This window comes from Neoarius graeffei, chromosome 5 (assembly GCF_027579695.1).
Source record: "Neoarius graeffei isolate fNeoGra1 chromosome 5, fNeoGra1.pri, whole genome shotgun sequence".
Classification (NCBI taxonomy): domain Eukaryota; kingdom Metazoa; phylum Chordata; class Actinopteri; order Siluriformes; family Ariidae; genus Neoarius; species Neoarius graeffei.
In genome coordinates, this window is record NC_083573.1 from 50459534 (window position 1) to 50468831 (window position 9298).

Consider the following 9298-nt stretch of genomic DNA (forward strand, 5'->3'; position numbering starts at 1 on the left):
TGTTCTGCAAGTCAAAACAGTGTCCCCATCCCTGTCTGGTTGGGGCGGCTGGCTCTTACCATACTGCAGTTATTTATTGTAAATTGGATAAAAGATTGTTTTTTACAGCATTATTTTTTCATGAAATTACCAAACTAGTAAGGTTTTTTTTTTAAATTCATTATCAATATCAATGTTTCTTTCCGAATGGGGTAGCACGGTGGTGTCGCCTCACAGCAAGAAGGTCCGGGTTCAAGCCCCGTGGCCGGCGAGGGCCTTTCTGTGTGGAGTTTGCATGTTCTCCCTGTGTCCGCGTGGGTTTCCTCCGGGTGCTCCGGTTTCTCCCACAGTCCAAAGACATGCAGGTTAGGTTAACTGGTGACTCTAAATTGACCGTAGGTGTGAGTGTGAATGGTTGTCTGTGTCTATGTGTCAGCCCTGTGATGACCTGGTGACTTGTCCAGGGTGAACCCCGCCTTTCGCCCGTAGTCAGTTGGGATAGGCTCCAGCTTGCCTGCAACCCTGTAGAACAGGATAAAGCGGCTACAGATAATGAGATGAGATGAGACTTTCCGAATGAGTTAAAGTTGTTTTCGCCCTACGCCTGATCTGGTGCACATGTCCCTAGATTACTGGCACTCACTCACTTATTCCAGCTTGTCCCACTTATGAGTGTGGGGTCGCTGCCATGTTGACCCTATTGATCCATATGTCATATTAATCGGAGCATATGCCCTTCCTGCCGCAACCCTCCCATTTCTGGGCTTGGGAAGCAACCATTCACACTCACATTCACACCTATGGACAATTTAGAGTACCCAGTTAACCTAACTGCATGTCTTTGGACTGTGGGGGAAACCGGAGCACCCGGAGGAAACCCACACAGACACAGGGAGAACATGCAAACTCCACACAGAAAGGCCTTCGCCAGCCACTGGGCTCAAACCCAGAACCCTCTTGCTGTGTGGCAACAGTGCTAACCACTGCACAACTGTGGCGCCCCCCTAGATTACTGGGACTCAGAGAGCTTTATCAATGTTATAGCTTCCTTCGAAGGATCCCACATGGCAAAACAAGCACATTATTGTTATCCATCAAACCACTTTTTTTTTTGCCATTTTAATTCCCCTGCAATTTTTAGTTTTTGGAAATATTGACCCCAGACCAGGTTCAACTCATCCATCCTGTGACCAAATAGTGTCCTTTGTATACAGCTTTTGGAAAGACACACTTGTTCTGTCAATTTTCTTTCTTTTTTTTCAATCCACAGGAATACATGGAGTTTTGGAAAGTTTTTCTGCTTGGTCACACTTCATCAGAAAACCACCAAACTTATGACACCTGAGGACAGCTCACTCAACACATACAAGAAATCATGAATTGACCTGCACTCATCTTTTTCTTGCTTTTCATCAATCCCTTTTTCTCCTATTGGTGGCAATGCATTTTTGGGCCTATAGAAATACACTGACCATCAGAACCTGAGTTGTCCCACTCAGTCATGATTCATTCAACAGCAATCAAACTTCATAACTCATCCAACGCATCCATCTATCCATCCATACATCTTCATACATACTCATCTTTTTTGTGTGCTGTGGTGGAGCAATCATGCACATTTTCTTCAGGAAATGCATTTGTCTATTTAAAAATTGCAGATAAAAACACATCTGCGTTCTTGGCATGGTAATGATTAAAAATTCATGTAGGCTCTGTCAGTTTAATTATGAAGTGAATATTTAGGGGACAATCCAGCAAAATCAAAAATATTGTTTAGTTTCATTTATTTAACTGCAAGTCCTTCTGAGCAATGACAAGCACTAATTATGTTAATAGCCCCCGTAGATCACTCACAGTGAAGTAAAACTTGACAAAAAAGGCCCCCTTAAATCTCTGCCATTTCAAAGTCTTTTATTTATTATATGCACAGAATGTCAAGGAGGGCGGCACGGTGGTGTAGTGGTTAGCGCTGTCGCCTCACAGCAAGAAGGTCCGGGTTCGATCCCCGTGGCCGGCAAGGGCCTTTCTGTGCGGAGTTTGCATGTTCTCCCTGTGTCCGCGTGGGTTTCCTCCGGGTGCTCCGGTTTCCCCCACAGTCCAAAGACATGCAGGTTAGGTTAACTGGTGACTCTAAATTGACCGTAGGTGTGAGTGTGAATGGTTGTCTGTGTCTATGTGTCAGCCCTGTGATGACCTGGTGACTTGTCCAGGGTGTACCCCGCCTTTCACCCGTAGTCAGCTGGGATAGGCTCCAGCTTGTCTGCAACCCTGTAGAACAGGATAAAGCGGCTAGAGATGATGAGATGAGATGAGAATGTCAAGGATGATTGCACATTGAAATTCTTGTGGCAAGGCTCAACAAAAGATATGCAAAACACAGACTTACAAAACCTGGGCAGCTAAAGACTGGAAAATGACCAGGTAACATTTTTCCAATCTTCGACGCTCCAGGTTTGGTGAGCCTGTGCCCACTTTAGTTTTATATTCCTATTCTTGGCTGACAGGACTGGTCTTCAGCTGTTTGGTGTGCTGTGCATTCTGGGATGCTTTTCTGCCTGGAAAACTGCCACTCACTAGATATTTTTGTTTTTCCAGCAACTCTGTGTAAACAGTAGAGACAGTTGTGCATGAAAAATCACAGAAGATAATCAGTTTCTCCAGTGGTTCTTGAAAGTTTGTGAACCCTTTAGAATTTTCTATATTTCTGCATAAATATGAACTAAAACATCATCAGATTTTCACACAAGTCCTAAAAGTAGATAAAGAGAACCCAGTTAAACAAATGAGACAAAAATATTATACTTGGTCATTTATTTATTGAGGAAAATGATCCAATATTACATATCTGTGAATGGCAAAAGTATGTGAACCTTTGCTTTCAGTATCTAGTGTGACCCCCTTGTGCAGCAATAACTGCAACTAAACGTTTCCAGTAAATGTTGATCAGTCCTGCACACCGGCTTGGAGGAATTTTAGCCCATTCCTCCATACAGAACAGCTTCAACTCTGGGATGTTGGTGGGTTTCCTCATATGAACTGCTCGCTTCAGGTCCTTCCACAACATTTCGATTGGATTAAGGTCAGGACTTTGACTTGGCCATTCCAAAACATTAACTTTCTTCTTCTTTAACCATTCTTTGGTAGAAAGACTTGCGTGCTTAGGGTCGTTGTCTTGTTGCATGAGCCACCTTGTCTTGAGATTCAGTTCATGGACAGATGTCCTGACATTTTCCTTTAGAATTCACTGGTATAATTCAGAATTCATTGTTCCATCAATGATGGCAAGCCGTCCTGGACCAGATGCAGCAAAACAGGCCAAAACCATGATACTACCACCACCATGTTTCACAGATGGGATAAGGTTCTTACAGTGGTGCTTGAAAGTTTGTGAACTCTTTAGAAGTTTCTATGTTTCTGCATTAATATGACCTAAAACATCATCAGATTTTCACACTAGTCCTAAAAGTAGATAAAGAGAACTCAGTTAAACAAATGAGACAAAAATATTAAACTTGGTCATTAATTTATTGAGGAAAATGATCCAATATTACATATCTGTGAGTGGCAAAAGTATGTGAACCTCTAGGATTAACTGTTAATTTGAAGGTGAAATTAGAGTCGGGTGTTTTCAATCAATGGGATGACAATCAGGTGTGAGTGGGCACCATGTTTTATTTCAAGAAAAGGGATCTATCAAAGTCTGATCTTCACAACACATGTTTGTGGAAGTGTATCATGGCATGACCAAAGGAGATTTCTGACGACCTCAGAAAAAGCGTTGTTGATGCTCATCAGACTGTAAAAGGTTACAAAACCATCTCTAAAGAGTTTGGACTCCACCAATCCACAGTCAGACAGACTGTGTACAAATGGAGGAAATTCAAGACCATTGTGACCCTCCCCAGGAGTGGTCAACCAACAAAGATCACTCCAAGAGCAAGGCGTGCAATAGTCAGCAAGGTCACAAAGGACCACAGGGTAACTTCTAAGCAACTGAAGGCCTCTCTCACATTGGCTAATGTTAATGTTCATGAGTCCACCATCAGGAGAACACTGAACAACAGTGGTGTGCATGGCAGGGATGCAAGGAGAAAGCCACTGCTTTCCAAAAAGAACATTGCTGCTCATCTGCAGTTTGCTAAAGATCACGTGGACAAGCCAGAAGGCTATTGGAAAAATGTTTTGTGGATGGATGAGACCAAAATAGAACTTTTTGGTTGAAATGAGAAGTGTTATCTTTGGAGAAAGGAAAACACTGCATCCCAGCATAAGAACCTTATCCCATCTATGAAACATGGTGGTTGCAGTATCACGTTTTGGGCCTGTTTTGCTGCATCTGGGCCAGGACGACTTGCCATCGTTGATGGAACAATGAATTCTGAATTATACCAGGGAATTCTAAAAGAAAATGTCAGGACATCTGTCCATGAACTGACTCTCAAGAGAAAGTGGGTCATACAGCAAGACAACGACCCTAAGCACACAAGTCATTCTACCAAAGAATGGTTAAAGAAGAAGAAAGTTAATGTTTTGGAATGGCCAAGTCAAAGTCCTGACCTTAATCCAATCGAAATGTTGTGGAAGGACCTGAAGCGAGCAGTTCATGTGAGGAAACCCACCAACACCCCAGAGTTGAAGCAGTTCTGTACGGAGGAATGAGCTAAAATTCCTCCAAACTGGTGTGCAGGACTGATCAACAGTTACCGGAAATGTTTAGTTGCAGTTATTGTTGCACAAGAGGGTCACACCAGATACTGAAAGCAAAGGTTCACATACTTTTGCCACTCACAGATATGTAATATTGGATAATTTTCCTCAATAAATAAATGACCAAGTATAATATTTTTGTCTCACTTGTTTAACTGGGTTCTCTTTATCTACTTTTAGGACTTGTCTGAAAATCTGATGTTTTAGGTCATATTTATGTAGAAATATAGAAAATTCTAAAGGGTTCACAAACTTTCAAGCACCACTGTATGCTGGAATGCAGTGTTTTCCTTTCTCTAAACATACTTACTTACTTAATCCTCTTTGCCCTGAGTGGGGCATAAGGCCAATAACAAGTGCCTCCACTTTTGATGGTCTTTAGCAAGATGTTGTGCCTTACCCAGGGGTTAAATTGGGATTGGTTATGTGGGGGGGGCTCTGCCTCGTACCCGCCCCTGCCCCCGCCGCCCTGCCCCAGTATACTTTTTGGAAAATAACCCTCTAATTTGATAACCATATCATATTGCACAGAGATATACACCTTATCTGTGTGTTGTAGGCCTATGTGTGTCTTGTAGTGCCCCCCTACACATTATGGCAGTTTGAATGTAGATTGGTTGGCCAATGTAACAGATTGTACAGGTTGTTGTACATTGGTTTGAAGGAAATGATTAGTGGGGGGTCTGGGGGTCCTCCCCCAGAAGTTTTTTATTATCATACATGTTATTTGCTGAATTCTGGTGCATTTTAATAAGTTGTTAGCTGACTTTACAGAGGTAGGTTGAGCAATATCATGTTAAATCTTGTCACATGCCTACAGGTGAAAAATGTGAAGGAGAAATGTTCAGTGAGAAAATTTGAAGGCTTGCACAATCTTAAACCAAAACAGTTGATTTATTTTGGAGGATAAATGTTAAATATGCCAAAACACTGTCAGTCAAATTGTCAGTCAAATATATTCATGCAGTGAATGCAACCAAATACAAACAACACTATAACATTGGAAGCATTTATTATTATTGTTATTATTATGTATTCAATTATTTATTTGGCATGTGGTGCTTTTTGTATTGTCTAGAACATACATAAGATGAGCATATTATAGCAGCAAAATAGAAGCACAATCATTTGAATGCAGCAAAAGTTTTGCTGCATTCAAATGATTGTGCTTCTATTTTAAAAGGGGAGACGGTGTACGGAGAAAATTATAAACAAGTCACAACGCTGAAACACAAGCCCCAAAACCCGCAAACCACGACTTCTGATTTTTTTTTAAAGCGAGCTCACAAAAAAAGAAACCCCAAAGTCACTTATAAAAAGCGGAATTGGCAACCCACGCAGTGTTCCAGAAACCAGAATCTCTGATCGCAAGTTCTGTTCTAAATAGCTTTGACAGGTCGTCTTGTTATCAGGAAAACTATGATCTATCTCATACAAGTCATGGGTTTATTGATTAATAAAACGATATTTAATTATTCAGAACTGAAAATCGTGAAAAGGGTTTGTTGCTTTTGATGTGTGCGTGATCATATGCCATCCGCTCCGAGCTTATGTGCCGGGGCTCAGCCCCGGACAGCCCCGGCCCAATTTAACCCCTGGCCTTACCCCATGATAGATTTAACTCGGATAGCTCAGAGGTGATGGTTCTTCTCCAAGTGGTCTTAGGTCTTCCAGGTTTCTCCCTTCCAGGGGGTGTCCACATTAGGGCAACTTTGGGGATCCGCTGTTGGTCCATACGTAAGACATGCCCAAGCCATCTCATGCATCGGTGTTTGATTTCATCAACCACGCTGCAGCTTCTGGTCTTTTTGTATAGCTCCTGGTTAGATATTACTGCTGGCCAGAAGATACCACAAATCCTTCTCAAACATCTATTGTGAAAAATGTCCAGCTTCCTCATGTCACTCTATACCAATCTCCAACATTCTGAGCCATATACAGTAACAAAACTAACTTAAAGCATATACGCAGAGCCATGGCCTCACTTTCATTTGCAAATGTCTTGAGACCTCAAGAATGGCACAGGAATAGTTTTAAGCATTAACAATAAATCTAATATAGTAATTTTTATGATTAAAGTGATTTATATAGGTAGCGGTCTGAGTGAATGACCTCGACGTCCGTAACGTCATAACAGGAAGTTTATCGGTCTCATCGCCATTTCTGTTATACTATGGTAAAACACAGAGCTGACTGCATCTCTGATCCTCCATTTTGAGCTAATTTATCGCCATGTCATGTAGATGTGTTTTTGGCTGGTGTAGCAACACGACAGAAGCTGGATTGATGTTGCATTCATGGCCCAAGAATGTTCAAACTGCAAAGATTTGGACGCATTTTGTGAGAAGTTCATGGGCACATCAGGCGGCTATGAAGTGGTCTCTCCTCTGCTCTGCACATTTTACTGAGGACTCGTACGAAACCTCTGATCTGTTGAGGAGTGTTGGCTATAAGCCCGTATTGAAAGGGTGCAGTACCAACAATTAAAGGAAAAGAAAACTACAAGAAAAGGAAAGGATTTATTTTATTTATTAATTTTTTTTAAAAGGAAAGTAAGTTCAGTTGCACCAGTCCTCCCAGAGTGAACCGAGGGTTGTTGCTAAAACCTGGGATGGAACGGGACAGGACATATCGCTCGGGTAGTTACCTCCCTGCAGTTGCTGCTAAAACCGGTGACATTCCGTTCTGTCCCGGGTTTTAGTAATTGCCTGAGCCCAGCAGTAACGGCGGACTACACAGTATGAAGAAAAGTGAATGAGTGGAACAGCCATCTTATTTCTAAACTGGATATTGCTGCCATCTCTCCCTTACGTGGAAGAAACCTCGGGGCGACACGGTAGTGTAGTGGTTAACACGGTTGCCTCACAGCAAAGGGTGGCATGGTGGTGTAGTGGTTAGCAAGGTCATCTCACAGCAAGAAGGTTCCGGGTTCAAACCCAGCTGCCGGCGAGGGCCTTTCTGTGTGGAGTTTGCATGTTCTCCCCATGTCAGCGTGGGTTTCCTCCGGGTGCTCCGGTTTCCCCCACAATCCAAAGACATGCAGTTAGGTTGACGTGGGGCGGCCTTGGGCTGAAGTGCCCTTGAGCAAGGTACCTGACCCCTGACTGCTCCCCGGGTGCTCTGGTGTGGCTGCCCACTACTCTGAGTGTGTGCGTGTGTTCACTGCTTCAGATGGGTTAAATGCAGAGGATGAATTTCATTGTGCTTGAAGTGTGCACGTGACGAATAAAGGTTTCTTCTTTAAATGCAGAGGATGAATTTCATTGTGCTTGAAGTGTGCATGTGACAAATAAAGGTTTAAAAAAAAAAGAAGTGAATGAATGGAAAACTGAATAAACAACTGAAAGTCAGATTGTTTCAAAAACAATCAGCCTTCAAGAAGTGAGAACACAGACAGGTAAGCTTCGATTCTCATTTGGATAAAAAAAACCAACACGTTGTTTACCTGCATTTAGATTAATACATGTAACTTGTATTGTGTATTTAAGTTACCGGTATAAGATTATTTAATTTGCTTCAGAATGTGATTGTCTCAGTTCATCTGATTATTGAATTAGCCTTTTACGTTTTATCAGTGAAAATGCATGCATGTACATGTATGTTGCATAAGTTCTAACACCTATCCTGTTTTAATGAGAGTCAACCCACAATAAGTGAAGTCAAATCAGTCTTAGTTGAGCAAGTCAGTAATGGTATTTCTTACTTTCACCATAAATTTTTATTTATATGACTTTGGTCTATAGCTGTCAAAGGCCTCGGCCTTAAAACCGGTTCCTGCTGTGACGTCATGCACTCAGGGCTGGCTGGCTCAGTGGGGCAGCTCAAATGCCAACTTTGCGGTCGATTTTAACTCTCAAAAATATATATTTTTATTCCCATTTATGCAGCATACAAGAGTCAAGGATACTATCCACTCAGAAATTTATTTAAAAATAAAGGCTCTGCGTATCTCCTTTAACATTGCTGTTATATATTCAGATCTTTGTGCATAGACTGTACTGTTTAGACTTCCAGATGGAACGAAGTGCAGCAAAAGCACATTGTGCCTTTCCAAGGCGTGCAGTGATGTCTTTGCCGGCTGCATTATCGGAGCTCACAATACTGCCCAGATAGGTAAATTCATCTACTCCCTCAAGTGGTTTGGCATTTACTGTGATGGGCACTGCTGTGGTTGGGTTGATATACATGGTTTGTGTCTTGGTGGTATTTATGTTCAGGCTAGTCTGGTTTGCAAAATTTTGCAGTCTTTCAGTCTTCTCCTCTAGATGGTTTTGATTGGACGACAAAATGGCTAGATCATCAGCAAAATCCAGATCTTCCAGCTGGGAAAGTAGAGCCCATCGAATACCTCTTGGTTTGTCTGCTGTGGTGTTACGCATAATCCAATCGATGGCAAGGTGGAAGGGCATAGGCGAGATGATACAGCCCTGTCGCACACGAGACTTCACAGGGAACCACTCAGATAGGTTTCGGTCAATGATGACACTGTATTCGAAATGTTGGTAGAACAACTCTATCAAGGAAACCAGCTTGGGAGGAATCCCATATGACCTTAAGATCTTCCATAGAGTATCATGATGCAGACTGTTAAATGCCTTCTTAAAGTCAATAA